This window comes from Triturus cristatus, chromosome 2_1 (genome assembly GCF_964204655.1).
Source record: "Triturus cristatus chromosome 2_1, aTriCri1.1, whole genome shotgun sequence".
Lineage (NCBI taxonomy): Eukaryota > Metazoa > Chordata > Amphibia > Caudata > Salamandridae > Triturus > Triturus cristatus.
The window spans coordinates 259,648,763-259,665,394 of NC_140581.1; positions in this window are offsets into that span (position 1 = coordinate 259,648,763).

The window sequence follows — 16,632 nt, forward strand, 5'->3', positions numbered from 1 at the left end:
CACTGGAACCATAAATGTGTTGTTATATTCTGTTTTTAGTCTATGGAGACAGATTTTCCCTTTCTTTTCAAAATCCAGAGACATAGCAGCATGAGTCTTGCCAGTTACCAAAAGGTCTTCCTTCTCAGACCATTTTGGTATCTGAGGTTTCGGTTCAGAGGCCCTTCTTTGGAAATCCTGTCTCCTCTGTTCTACTAAATTCAAAAATATCGTTTTTTCTTCATGTAATTTACATGTTAAGTTGCGTTTGTGTGCATCAGCTATATCTATTTCCTTCATTGTTAGAAAATATTCACCTATGAATTGTGAGTCTCCAGTACTAAGGACGGGGTTCATGCTCTTTCGCATAGGGACCTCTGAAAATATTACATCTACATTTGAATAATAATACTGTAGTTTTCCAGTTCTAAAAAATAAACTAGCCAATACACTACATGAAATACCATATGTCAAAGGTAAATGATGATAAGTTACCCCTTCAGCTACAGAGGTTGGCAATTTCATACACACATAACAATCACTAACTTCCATTGTTTCTACATAATGTACTTATAGATTTGCAAATACATTTAAATCAGTTTCTTTTTTATTCACAGTATGGTGTAAATCTAACTCATCTGGTGTTTCTAAGTCTACTCTATCTCCTTTAATGTTTGCTACCTTTGTCTGTGTATTAGTACTATTCTGTTTGTTCGTTACCATCAAATAAGGAATAGCTACTACTAATATTACCCACTTTATGAAGACTAATAAAAAGCTACATGTACAGATCCTACAGCACTTCTTTACACAGCTTTGTTTTGATTTTCCAGTAACTTTATCATCAGACATTTTGGACAAGAAGATTGTCTCTTCTTTAATTCAGAAACTTGGTATGAGATAACACTTTAAGCGTCTTCTCTCTTTCAAGTTGGTCTTCATCAATTCTCCATTAAGGACCGACTTGACGATACCGCCCGCGACTTGAATAGATACCACTGAACCACTGAACCTATACAGAAACTTTCGATATACCAAGATAAACCAAGACACTTAACGCCCTGAGGAAGCCCCAGGCCGGATGGCCATGTAAAGGGGTGAAACACGTGTTGGCTGTCTGTCACTCATCCCCATGTATAGAGTGAATTTACTTTAAAGAAACTTCCAACAAAATGAGTTTTTGTCTGATTGGAATATTTTTCCTATAAGAATTATAAAGAGTATTGCCCTTACAATCACTTTGAACCTCGTCCATAAATTAGGGGTTTAGGGGCTTTCCTCCTGTCAAGGGAAAGTAACAAAAACAAATTCTACGCTCATTATACGGCCATTAAGGGATCAGGACCTTTTACCCCTTTTCTCACAGAACTGAGGTGGTTAGTTAGTATAACCTGATGTGGTTTGTCCCATCTTGGTGCTAGACACGATTCTTGAGTATGATTCTTCACAACTACCCAGTCACCGGGATTCAGATCATGCGCTTGGCTCAGCTGTCTGTTGACTGCGTCTTCTCCAACCTGATGAGAGATAGAACACACGCTGTCAGCCAACTCTTTGCAATACTCCAAAACCAAGTCATCAGTTATATTCAACAGCTTGTGTCCTGGTACACATGCTTGTCTCATTGCTCTTCCCATGAGTATTTCATGGGGACTCAATCCAGTATTATTGTCTGGAATTCCTCTGAGTCCCATCAGAAAAAGAGGGAAAGCGTCAGGCCATTCCAGTGGGGTGGATGCACACACCTTTCCGAGTCTTGACTTGATTGTGCCATTCAATTGTTCTACCACCCCAGAAGCCTCTGGGAGGTAAGCGCAGTGCAATTTTTGTTCGACTTTGAATGCTTCACAAATTAGTCAAATTATTTCATTATTAAAATGAGACCCTCTATCTTATTCAATCGTTACTGGAAAACCAAATCTAGGGATGAGTTCTCTTGATAGGAGTTTGGCCACTGTCAAGCTGTCATTTCTTCGGGTCAGGTATGCTTCCACCCACTTTGAGAATAAAAAAACTATGACAAGTACATATTTCAAACTTCGACATGCAGGCAGTTGAATAAAGTCTAATTGAAGTCTTACAAAGGGACCTTCTGCCTTTCCAATCTTTCCCATACTAACCATGGTTTTCCTGCCAGGATTCATTTGTTGACCTGTTAAGCATCTTTGGCAAAGACTCTCTTCTACATTGCTGAATTTTGCGTTAAACCAATCTTGTCTGCAAAGTCGAATCATAGCATCGCTGCCCACATGTGTGTCTCCATGACACATCCTAGCCATAGGTGCAAGCATACTGTCTGGCATTACTGGTCTGCCATCATAACAAACCCACACACCATCTTCTGCCCTTCTTTGACATTCTATTTTCACCCACTCTTCCTTTTCTCTCATTTCTACTGCATCCTGCAGACCTTTTACCTCCTCCCAGGTCCCCACTCCTGCAAGTAGCATAAGTTGGCAGCTGATTCCGCAAGTTTCAATTTTCTTATTTAATGCAATTTTATGTATTGCACAGTGTTGGGCAACCTGGTCAGCATATCGGTTACCAGCTGTCACACAGTCATCTCCTGATTGGTGAGCAGCACACTTAACCATGGCCACCTTTTTTGGAAATTGAATTGCCTCGATTAATTCTCTCACAAAATTTCCATTTTTAATGGGAATTCCTGAAGAAGTCAGGAAATCCCTCTGCATCCATAGCTGGCCAAAATCATGCACAACTCCATAACCATATTGGCTATCAGTAAATATGGTTATTCTCCAATTTTTCCCAATTTTGCATGCGTTAATTAAAGCCATTAATTCAGCTACTTGTGCAGATCTGACTTCTGGTATATAGGATGCTTCGACGATTCCAGTTAATGCACACACCGCGTAAGCAGCACTCAATCCTCCCTCCTTGTGTCGCATGCATGAGCCAGCTACAAATAGCTCATGATCTGCATTTTTCAAAGGTTCCTCTTGTATGTCAGGACAGGGTTTGGTGCTAAGTTCAGTCACATCAAGGCATTCATGTTCAGCTTCAACTTTAGCCTCTTCTTGGTATGGCTCAGGTAGTAAGGTGGCTGGGTTAAGAACAGTACACCTCACTATAGTCACGTTTTCAGCTCCTAGTATTATTCTCTCATACTTTGTTAGCCTACTGGGAGTAAGGTACTGCGTTCGGGTTTTGGTCAGCAAAATCACAACTGAATGGGGAACATACACCTTTACAGGGTGTCCCATCACAATTGACTCACTTTGTTCTATGCTGACACAAGTTGCAGCTGCAGCTTTCAGACAACCTGGCAATGCACATGCCACAGGGTCTTGAGTAGCAGAAAAATATATCACTGGTCTTCGCATTAATCCATGTCTCTGTGTTAGGACTGAGGGTGCACAATTACCTCTCTCATAGCAGAACATTGCAAATTCTTTTGAGTAGTCTGGCATTCCCAAAGCAGGTGCTTCGCACAGTTTCGTAATGTTATAAATGATTCCATGCTTTCATCATCCCACTCTATGGGGTCCTTTGCTCTCTTTTTGGTCATCTGTATCAGGGGTTTAGCCAGTAAAGCAAACCCTACAATCCACTGCCTACAATATCCTACGACCCCAAGAAACATTCTTATTTCTTTTTGGGTTCATGGTAACTGCATTTGTCTTACAATTCTGATTCTTTCTGAGGTCACTTTTCTAATTCCTCTCTCTATTTGATGTCCCAGGTATTTGACTGAGTTTTTACAAAACTTAAGTTTCTCGGGGGACACTTTGTGTCCATCTTTTGCCAAGTGATTTAGCAATGCAATTGAATCAGTGACACAGTCATCTCTAGTGTTCAACGCCACCAATAGGTCATCAATGTACTGCACCAGGACTGACTCTCTGGGCAACACAAGAGATTCAAGACTTCTTTTGAGAATCTGATTAAAGATTGAAGGACTTTCAGTGTACCCTTGCTCTTTGAATTTAAATGAAAATTAAAACTGACTACCTGGATGCAATGGAATAGGAAAGAATGCATGACATAAATCAATTACTGTGAACCAACCTGCTTTCCATGGTATCTGGTAAAGAATCACAGCTGGGTTGGGCACTACTGGGCAACATGGTACAACAATTGTATTAATTTTTTTTAGGTCTTGAACCACTCTATATTTCCCGTTAGGTTTCTTAATGCCAATTATAGGTGAGTTACAAGGGCTACTCATTATTTCCTTCAATATCCCTTGTTCGACTAATCTCTCAATCTCTGCTGCAACGCCTGCCTTTATTTTTGGAATCATTTTGTATTGTCGTGTATTCGGATTAACAGCACCTTCTTTCACTGTCACTTTTACGGGACCTACATTTGCAATTAATCCTATTTCTTTTCCAGTAAAATCCCATATCTCAGCATTTACAGTAAGTTTGACTTCAGCCGGTAACTCATCTTTGGTTATCATTGAATACATTTCATTTACTTCTGTACCCTTGTTTAGCTAACATGAACTTGTAAACTCCAGCTTCATCTGGGGTTTGTATTGCGACACCATCCGGTGTGCAATATATGGTGCAATTCATTTTGCACAATAAGTCCCTTCCAAGCAAGTTTACAGGACTTGAATCACAAACAACGAATTTGTGCATTTCTTTAAAATTATCAATTTGCACCTCCATTGGTTCTGTGATCGGGGTTCTAATCTGTTTGTTCGAGACACCTACTACTTGGATGGCTTCACCTGAGAGGGGCAGGTTAGGAATGTCTGCAGTTCTCACAGTAGACCTGGTTGCACCAGTGTCCAACAAGAAAGTGATACCATTTCCTTCTACTTTACCTTCTACGTATGGACCTGACTGATCTACTGGTAGGGATGCGCCAAGTACGCATCCCCCTTCCTCCCCGCTCAGGCACCGTCATTCCTGCTCATAATTGAGAAGTGGGTCCTGCAAAAGAAACTGCGATGTTACAAAAGTTTTCTTACCACTTCCTTCTGAGAATCCGGTGTCCACACTGTACTTGGCTTGACTCACAAAATTTGGCTTGGGGGCAGGTGGCAATTGACTCTGAAGATCTATACCCTGTTGCGTTTGATTCATTAACACCTCATTCTGCGTCTGTGGATTTAAATTTTTATTCGGGCGATTATTAACTTGTACGAATTTACACTTGTTTTTCCAATGCCCTCACTTCCCGCACCCATGACAGGGAAACCTTTTCTTTGCCTCTTCCCGGTTCAATCTTCCCCGTGGCTTACTCCCATTATTTTCGCTTTGACCTTGTACCCTTCCTTGATTTTCTGACTGTTTATTCAATTGAAGCTCTTGCTGTTCAGCTAGTTTTACTTGAGCCCACATTACCTTTTCTTCTAAGGCTTTTCATCTGTTATCAATTTCATCCCCACAATATTTGGCATACGTTAAAATTTTGTCTATGGGCTTTGATTGCCAACATAACATGTGCTGCTTAATCATTTGCAATATATCCAATCTTAACCCTGTCACAAATCGATACACAAATTGAGTCATGTCCTTGTTCTCTATACTTTCAAAACCACTATACTGTTTGAACACATGTAAAAGACATTCGTAATATGCATGTACAGACTCATTTTTCACTTGGGTTGTTCTGTCTATTTTTACCCAATCAGTTACTTTCGGGGGAATTTTACCCTTCAGAAAAAAGATTGCCTGGTGATATTTTTTCATTACATCTTCTGACTGGGCTCCTGTCTTTGAATCTCTTGGATACTCTTCACTAGGCCAATCTACAGTAATTTTACACTCCGTCCACAAATCCGCGGGTACTACTATGTCAAACAGACCATCCAGATCTTTTAACAAAACCTTTGAAACTTTCACAAACCTCTCAACTTGTCTGTACCACTCCACTGGTTTCTCTCTCAGTTTAGGGAAATCATTTGTAAACGACAAAATATCCTGCCTAATCCATGGTACATGTACGTACCCCCCTCCAGGTACTTCCCTCATCGGATACAATCTCTCAGCCTTTTTGGTTTCTTTCATTGTATATTCAGATGTAGTTCGATTTACCTGTGCTTCTTCCTTTTTCTTTGCCCACCTAACTCTCCATTTTTCAAGATCTCCACATTTTTGTAATAGCAATAATAACTCCCTGATCTGTAGCTTTCTTCCGGACATATTCATGTTTTACAAATCTTTATCGGTAAATTCTGCTCTATATGGTTTCTGCAACACCTTTGACTTCCCTATGTCAATCCCCATTTCAGATGCCAGATTTGTCAGTTTTTCATGGAATGTTTTTGTGTTTCGTGTGATGCTCCTGCAAATAAACAGTAACTCTTCCTCACTGTATGTGTTTAATCTGTCTAGACCCACATTTCCGGCTACCATTTCTTCCAATTCTACTCGCAATTTGAAAATGCCTAATATTTTTGTCTGTGGCTTCTCTATTTCTTGAGACCATCTCTCTATATCTTCTGGGGTTACTATTGTGGCACTTCTAGTTCCTGTTAAGGTTTCCAATCTAACTTCCTTTGAACAACTGGGCAAATTTCTCCTCAGGGTTTCCATTATTGGTTCTCGTATAGGTAAATCCATTAATGATATTACTGATTCACATTCACTTGCTTGATCATCTATTATTACCTTTTCTTTTCTAGGTTCTATGCTTGGGGTAGGCATTACAGAAACTTTGGAACAGTTTGACTTTTCGCCATACAATGGGACTACTGGACCTATTGCCACTGGTATGGTCAATGCTTCAGGATGTGGGTTTATCTGAGCTATTTTCTGGATCAATTCATCTCTATTGTTAATTATGGCTTCCTTTTTCCTATAAATCTCTGTCTGGACGAGTCCCTGTTAAAGTTGGATCGTACATGCAAACTCCACTATCTATTATTATTCTTGGGATTTCCATTTTGGTGAGCAATCAGACGCTTGCTTTAATTCTAATGATTTTCCAATACCAGCGCATTTTTCTAGTCTAAGGACCAATCAACTTCTACTCTGCTCGCTCACTCAGCCAATGCTTGCACGGCTTTTCGGTGACGTTTGTATCACTCCTTACTACTGACCCCTCCTTTACAATTTCGCATCAACTACACGCCCGCTATATCAACCAATTCCAGCGCGGCTCTCAGTGACGTCAATGCAGCACCCTCAACTGTCCCCTCCTTTACAAAGTAATGCGAAAACTTATTTTCTCACAAAATTCACACCAAATTTCATTAATTAACAACATAGAAACATTCGCTATTGTGCCTGACCCACTAATTCAAAGAATAGTAAAATGTATTTCACTGCGAGTAAAACCCGATCCGCTTACTCTTCACATACTACGAGTAAAACCTTTCCGCTTACTCTTCACACAAGCATAAGAGAACCTGCTACTCCTTCAGTATTACCCTTTCTAGGTGATATAATACCAAATTTTCACCAGCGAACTCCTTGCTACTAATTATTCTCCATAACATACAAGAAATTATTCCCTAACTTAGTGCTTCTAGCCTTGCGTAACTTTCAGCACTTTCTCGATCCAGACCAATAACCGCACTGCAGTAAATATCCGCTGGTCATCAATTTTGATTTACCTTAGAGTCCGGTTACACCAGTATTGTTACCATTCCCTGTCTCCTTATGTAAATGTACTTTGTCGATAGATCTAGTTGTAGATTAGAATAGGGAGGAAATAGAAACATATTTAACCTTTATTTTAAAGAATCACAGACTCAGTAGGAGTTTAAGGAGTTATCTGAATTTCATAATTTTGTGAGTGAAATCAGAATACATGTAGATACACCAAAATTCTCCAACAGGAAAAATAGTACAGTTAGCTTATAATCAATTCACAGTGATTACATTCTTGTGATGACAGTATCTGAGTAGAGAGAGAAACAGAGCGCAAATACGGAGCATTACCCCACAGAACTATATTTACCTAGAATGGTGTGAGGACCTGGACATCAGAGCATAAAAGATTCAGACAGATTCAGGACCGGGATGGTGACCTCTTCTAGTGCAACGCCAGCGTTGCACCCCTCTCTGGTGCTACTCTCTCTGGCTCGGGCTCGTCCGAACCCCTTTCTAAATGTGCCTCCTTGGTTCTTCCGTGATTTTTCCCTAGTTTTGGATTCTTCAATCAGCTTGCAGAAATTCGGGCAGCATCTCAGCATAGCATCAGCATCAAGTGGGTCAAGTGTGTCTGACTAACTAAACTTACCTCTGTTATACCAATTTAAATGTATGATCCACCCCCAAATGTTTCAGTTCTATGTAAACCCCTCAATTTGATTGTGCCAGGCAGTGGGGTGAGGGCATCACACCATACTAAGTGCAATACCCTTCTTTAGTTCTATTGTCTAATTCCCCGCCCCTTAATTTTAATACCCACAAGCTTTATTCCCACATTTCATAAATGGATCGATAAATTTGTAGTACAGTTTTGCGGCTTCTTCCTTTTGCAGGCTCAAGAGTTTAGCTTCCCATGTCCTTGCTGGGCACATGTTCTTGGCAGAAGTTCAATGATATCATTGGTCTCAGGACAAGGATGCAGTGTGCATGTGTAGTTATTGCAATGGGATAGGGACGTCGGTCACCCTCCAAGGCCCAAATACAAGCTATAATAAAGTCAGAGAAAAACATGATAGAATACTAAATTAAATGAATACACTGTATACCACTTACTTCTACGCTAACCCCATTTACCTAATATATCTTTTGCATTAATAGCTTAGTAAAACTTGCATGGCTTAGTTTCAGCACAGCATGTGCGTTAATAGGAGGTTTTCGAGCAGCCAATGTTAAAAGCTATTGGGCAGCTGCAAAGATTTCCCGCCAGGTGACAGAGATGTCATTACTACGTAGATGCAGTAGACGCATGCGCAGAAGAGTTCCCGCGTGTTTGGCGGCCATTTTTAGGACACTCGGGTTACTGGTTAGTAAAGTACATAGAAAAGCTTCCCCTAGATACAGTAAGTAAAATGTGGTGCAATGTTAGTAGTCACAAACATGTTGGTTATTTTATTTCAGGTTATTCGAGAGGATTGCATACGAGCAAGTTTATTTTTATACGAAACCTTGCTCCATCAATGGTAGGGTCTATTTTATCTCCCCCACCTCTTTTTTAACAAATCCCATTAAAAAAAGGCTGTAGTGGATGTGCATTCATTCTCTATGGCCATATTTGAACGGAATATGTTAAATTAGAACAAAATGCAATAACTTCTTAAATGTGGTAGACAGAGCATTCAGAAATCACCGCACAACCTTCGTGTTGCTGTGGACATGAGAGATTCATCTACTTGTGGGTCTTTGCGGAACCTCTGGTACTTGCACCGGAGGCTTCTCCAATTTAAATATTAATGGAGTCTATGTAGAATCACTTCCTCATGAGCACCAGGCAAAGTTCCAGCCTTCTGTCCACCATCAATGATGAAAGCACGCCATACGGTGCAATGGTAATATCAACCTACCCCATTGAGCATACTCAGGAGCAGGTAAGGTGAGCTCTGCACACCCAGTGGCATTTCTCTCCCCTTTGGAAGCCCCTAACCAAATAATTCCTGCTGGTAGGGGGTGCCTAGGCTGTAATCCAGTACGAAACACCTACCACAAGCCCACCAGGGAATCTTTTGGGTGACCTCTGCCAGGTGCATAATTATATTTAGGTGAGTTCTTTTTCCGGGGAGGTGAGATGGGGCCAATGATGGTGTTATCACCTTCCGAGGGGAAATTACATTTTGGTAGTCATTTTGTATTTTCACTGCTCTTGCCTATGGGTCTTCTGCCACCCCGGGCAGGAAACCTATCAAGATAGGCATCATTTCCAATGGTGCCCCTAGGCCATGAATCCCTGCTCGGGGATCGAAGCAAGGACCATGATCGCTAACCAGCAATCCCACTATCCACCAGGGAAGTTTTTTTGTGGGGGGGGGGGGGGTTGCCCGCTCTAGCACTGGAACTTTTGCATCTTCCAATGATACATATTATTTGTATTCAACCCACTGCTGCATACAGTCAGCCCACTTCATCCATTGTTATTTTGTTGTCTCATTGACATTTGCCTTAGTCCCACTTCAGGATCCAACATGGGGCAATGGGTCAGATCGGCCCGCTTTAGCCATTGGCTCTGTTCACTGTGAGTGAGGGCATTCTACCCTTTCACATGTAACATATGCTCACACAAAGTAGCTTCCTTCCTCACCAGGGGGTACTATGCAACATGTGCTTTTTGAAACCAAACAAATATTTTTAATTCTGCTCAATGTTTTTTTTTTTTTAGATTGATGAGGGGGCGGCAGTTTTCCAAACAAGAAAGTTTTTTTTTAAAGATGGATTATTTTGTGGGGTCGGCATTCAAAGTGGGCGTAATTAATTTTCAGCATTTTCCCTTTCTTGAAAATTTAATTGCATTTTAGTTTCACTTATTTTGTGTAGCAAGTTGCCAAGTATTTTACTTTATGTTATCTTTCTCTCTTTCATTAGTAAAGGTTCACCTGGCAGCTGCACGGTATAAGTCAGGTTTCTGAGTGAGACAGAGACATGAAGAGAGAGTCAAAGCTTAGCCTAGACTTGTTTTCTTAGGGATAGCTTTTAGATAGGTCAGATGTGACGCACTGATTTTGCTCCATTTTGGCTGTTTTCTCAGTTCCCTGCAGTCGAAATCCACACATTCTGGGTAATTTACAGTCTCAAACATGTGGGAAAAAAATAATCAGATTTGGCCTGGATACATTTTGTGGAAAGAAATGATGAAGATTTAGGCATAAAGTGCTCAAAACATAAGGGCTCATCGCTGGGAGGGAGAACAACTACAGAAGCTAAGGGGTTAAAGGATAGCTGCCATCTTTGAACATCAGTAATGAATACTTGACAAAGTGCATTCCAATTGTCCAGTAGGTTTCACGGCCGAGACCCGCTGGATTTGCCACTGCTTCTTTTTCAGTTTACTGAAACATGTTTACTAACCTCTTTCTCAGTGCCTCGTGAGTAAATGCGTGGTACCACATTCTGCTAATAGTGAAAATATTAAATATTTTCAATGTCAACACTCAGGATCCCTTCTGATGCTGGCACTGACAGCAGCTCTCTTACAAGGGATGCCACCAACAGTGGAGTAAAGCACAGCGAATCCAGCTGCCAAGCACCCCTGTGAGGTGTTTTGGAACGAGGGCCTCTTCGTGAGTAAGCCTTGGGAATGTTGGCATCGCTCATGCAGCTGCCACTCAGCCCGGGCTTTGCTATTTCAGGGGCAGAGCAGCTTATCGGCCAGCCTGGTTCCACACGTGACGAAAGACATCACCGACGGCTCTGACAGAGATGTGTCCTCTGAATTCAAGACTTAGCACTGCCTTTCCCCATGAATCGCAACATATCGGAATATTAGACTGCCGTGCAAGACTGACAAACCTGTCACCACAGTACGATGAAAACACTGCCTTGCAGGGAGTCTGGAGTTGTTTGTAACCAGATCAGCCACTCTCTGCACAGGGTTTTTGTTTTGAGATCAGTGCGTCAATTTGCTGGCAGTGAATTTGCAGTCTCGGTCCAGAGCATGGATTGTTTTGGAATAGTTGTGCCTCTTGGATGCTTCCCTATGGAAACACATCCGCCGACATTTAATTTATTGATAGCTAGGCTGGAAACAGGGTAGGGTATTTTTCCATTGAAATTCTCGATTCATTAGACAAAAATGACATTTGCACATTGTGGTCCGGAGTTAGTGATACTTTTAATGTATCTGTTCATCTCTTCCTCGGATGCAGCCGTCAAGGCTGACCGTGCTATCCAATAGCCTGACCTGTGAACAGACCATCATTAAAGGGCTGCCAAGGGGGAGCGATGGATACCCAACAACCTATCACATTTTACTATGAATACATCGGCAATCCTGTGGTTTACAGAATTACAGGTGGCCTCTGCACTGCCACATGTGATGGTTTCACCTGCCGAAAAGCACCACTGGTAGTCTATGGCTACAGGCGATCAAGTGCTATGCCACTGATCCAGCGGAAAGGGGGGCAAATTTACATATCCTCCCTGCGTCACAGATCCGTCACCACACAAGCTCATTCACACATGCATTCATTGGTGGGGCCCATAACACCAACACTCACACGTTCTCACACTGAATCCGCACACAGAAGGATGATGTATCCGCTGGACATGTGGGGGGGTACCTTATTACCTATAGGGAAGAAAATTTGTTACAGAATATACATATTTACATCAACACCTATAGGATCCCAACCTTAACATCAAGGCACTCCACCACTTGGTTGATGGACCAATTAGTTGGACTGGTTGATGGTGATTTACACATTAAAGCTTCAGAATTCCTTTTAGTAACCTACTTGAAGAACCACAAACTCATTTTCTTTTAATCAATATTTAGTTTATCTAATTTCTTGCTTGCAATTTAAAGTCAATCCTGGATGGATGAAAAGAAGCAAAATGATTTAATGTAACATTGAAGAAGTAAAAAGATGCATAACAGAGTCTCGAAATAAAAATAAAGCAAATTATGATCAAAAACACGGCACTAAAGAAACCACGCTATGTCCTGGACATTGGGTCCGGGTTAAAAGTGGAAGGAAAACTATAAAAGGTGAAAGTAAGTTTAGTGAGCCTAGGAAAGTTATCAAGTGATGAGGAATACTGCTTTACTGCATAATGGTGAAGTATGGCATTTCAGTCGTTTATCTCCAGTAAAGAATGCTAATTATCAAGAGGAACAAAGTTTTAAAAATGTAAGACATTTTTGTTGATTAGAGGCATCTCATTTTCTTCTAAACCATGGCAATGATGACCATGGTACTAATGAACCAGAAAAGAGCACAGTTGAACCAGTTGCCCCTGGTTCGAATGGTTTAATGCAAGGGATTTCTAATGATGTTTCTCTACCTGCCACCAGTTCCGGCAGTTTTGATTTAAATTCTAATGATGACAAAATTGTTAAAACATCTAAAGGGCGAGTTGTTAAGAAGCCTAAGAAACTGGAATTGTATGACTGTGAGTAGTTTTTTTTGTGTGTTTGTTTTTGTTTTTTATTATTTTTGGGAGGGGATTGTGTAGTATTCTGATAGTAAGTAAACACAGGGTTAATTCAGAACTGTGTCTCCTCTATGTTCCAGAATGTATTCTCTGTGCTGTATTTTAGAATGTAGACGTCAGTAAGCTGTTTTGTGCTGACAAGGAAGGACGCTGTACAGGGGTTGGAATAAACTTCTCTGCGATTTATCTACAATCATCTATTTCATCTTTTGGAAGTTACTACATTGAGCCTTACTATACCCATAAATGTAAAATATTCACAAAAGGAAAAGTGACGATTCCAATAATTAATCGGAGAGAATATAATATTCAAGAACTACAAAGAACAAAGACCATAAAGTGCAACTGAGTACTTATAATAAACTCAGATTCTATAGATGAGCTAGGTACGTGAGGTTGTTGGAAATGTACGACCCAGAAGCTAATAAATGTAGCGGCCATATTATAATGGTAAGGACCATAACATCAGAGTCTTCCCCCAAACCTTAAAACTAGACCCAATATAGTAGTGCTAAAATCGAAATGCCTAACTCGAAACCACATTGGCCATTTCCTATATCCAATATGTCCATGAGTGGAAATGTCAAAAAACATTCCTCAATACATGTAAGTACGGATATCAAAGGGTCCTGTAATCCTGACCTCTTGAGCCACCATCTCATACTGGTGAAGGATCACAACTCCTGTACCCCTCATAAGAGCCACAGAAAACGCTCATACCTTTCATGTGGAGATGCAGAGGTAATGGTTTTTCATTGTTTCAACAATGAAATGGTTTTCATTGTGTAAACCAAATTGGCAGACATTACACGCATTACAATTGTAAAAACCAGACAGTTTAGGTGGTAGCCATGTATGTTTTGGTACTGTGGACGTAATGTAGCTAGGGCAAAGTGAGTCTCTGAGCGTACGTCCTCTTTTATACACCACTGACGGATACTCATTGATTGATGAACGTAATCCTGGAATATCCAAGAGTAAATGCCAATATTTTCTCACTATGCAGTGTGTATTTGGTGATAAAGGCCAATTTTCTATGAGTAAACTCAGAGGGATTCCTTTTCTTTTTGTTGCAAGAGCTAGTCTGTTATGTACTTTCCCTGGAAAGGCTACATGCCTTTCTTTCAGCCTCGGTCACTGTTCTACAGTCATAACCTCTGCAAAGAAAGCCTTTCTTGACGTCAGATATGTTAACCTTAAAATATGTACCCTCCCTGCAATTGCATTTCGTGCGCACCATTTCGCCATTAGGGATGTTTCTAATGCCCGATTTTGTTTGCGCACTAGACACATGCAATACACTATTACATGCTGTTTCTTTGCGAAATATGGTGCTATGAACCCTGCCATAATTTACATAAAAGTGAAGGTCCAAGAAATTGATTTTGTCCCTATGATGGTGTAACGTGAGTCTTACATTATAGCCATTAGGAAACGTAAAATAATCCAGCAATGCTTCATTAAGACCCACCCAGAGGCAGATGATATCATCGACGTACCTCCCGCAGAATATTATATATTTACTTCCGGGGGGGGGGCACATTTGCCCCAGGCATGCTCACTCTCATACCACCCCATGAAAATGCCGGCATAAGAGGGAGGAAACCGGGAGCCCATCGCAGTGCCCTGTATTGGTGATACCACTTGTCATCATGCAAAAAATTGTTTTTCAAAAGAATCAGATCTATCATCTCCATTATCATTGAATTATATGCAAAGTAGTCAGCTCCATCTTTATCCAGATAGTATTGGACCACCATAAGTCCAAACTTTTTCCAAATACAGGTGTATAGACTGACTTCATCAAACGTAACAAATTGCAAGTCATCAGACATGGGGAAATCATTAAAGTTTACTAGGATATCTTTATAATCCCTTATGTATGAGGGCAAGTTAGTTACATATTTTTGTAGGATGATATCAACAAATTCAGACATCCTCTCCATGGGTGATCCCATACCAGAGATGATAGGTCTTCCAGGTGAGAAATCACCCATTTTATGAACCTTATGCAGAATGCAAATGAAGGGAAATCTAGCATTGTCAACATGTAAATAACAGTACTCATCATCTCCTCATCTGATAGCAAGCATTCATCCTTCTATTCACACAATCTCAAATTGGTGAGGGTTGTTAGTTCAGGTATAGGGTTGGTCTTAATCATTTCATAACATTGTTGGTCATTAAGCTGACGGGTGATTTCCTTCATATAGTCGATCCTATCTATGACAACTACATTCCCGTCCTTGTCCGTCTCCCTGATTACAATATTTCTATCCTTCTGAAGCCTCAAGAATGACTCTCTTTCACATTGTGAAAAGTTGAATCTCGGTTGGGGGCCAAATTTTTTCGGGACATTCAGTAGTTGTAATTCCGGCGTTTTTCTCTCACCAAACTCATCAAATTGGGATGATTCCAAGTGGAAGATGTACATTTTGATTTCAATCTGGACCCACTATTGCTATCGAGACTCTCTGTTATGTTTAAATCACTTGACAGTGTCGGCATATCAATATTATCATCATTTTCAATCGACAACAGACATTGTAGGTCACATACATCACCTATTTTGTGCTTAACTGACACACGTTCACAAGTATCAGCCACAGATGTATTTGCTTGTGGTGAAAAATATTCCTTTAATTTCAAGAACCTCAGAAATGTATGCAAATTATTATGTACAGCCACCAAATCACCCCTTTGTGTAGGACAAAAGTCTAGACATTTACGTAATACATTGATTTCATTTTCATCAAGAGACCTATTAGAATAGTTAATAATCTGAAGATCCATATGTTCATCAGTCTCATGTCGATTATGCAAGGGTACTTCATTACTTACTGTACTGGGATTATTAGAGCTCAGATGAGTTAACTTTTCTAGAACCTCTTTGAGCGAGTTTGCATGCCCTGACCTTCCTGTTGTTATTTTCCCTTTACTTTTAATCCCACCTTTCCAGACCTTTTTTTCGCTCTTTGGTGCTGTCTGTTACCTATGCGTAATCTCTCCAATTCCTTCGGAAAAGTAGAGGCCCCTTTCCCTAAAGGGATATCCGATTGTACTGTACTAGAAGATGTAATTTCTACTGAAACTATAGAACTGCTACTTGCTGACTTAGTACTCTCCTCTCTACCTCTTTTTCTATCCTCTAATGTGTTCACATTATCATATTTTTTCGCAGAAGTAAAAATGCGACCATCTCTGTAATCACGATCATCTTGTTTGATCTTTCTCATCTTTTTATCTTGCAGGTATTGCCGATGGTTCTCTATCACCTTATTGAGGATATCGTAAAAAAAATCAATTAGCTCTTTGCAATCCATTGCCTCTATTTCTTTTTCTATATTCCCTATATCAACTTGTAATTTCGCCCCCTTTTTATTTGCATGCTTTATCAGAATTATCATCATAGTATAGGATGCACCCTCCAAGTTGCTTTCCCGTTCAGTTAATAATTCTTCACTAAGGTCTTCAAATGTGGGAAATATAAGAATATGCAACCCTCTGGGAATTTTCTTATTTTCAATGTACTGCTATAAAGTCACCCCATCCCACCACTGTCTGAGTTCTTGCTTTTTTACATGTTCAAGTTTTAAAACACATGATCGTAGTCCAGTACTCTGTTGGTCCCTTGTTAGTGATGGCGATGCAGAACATC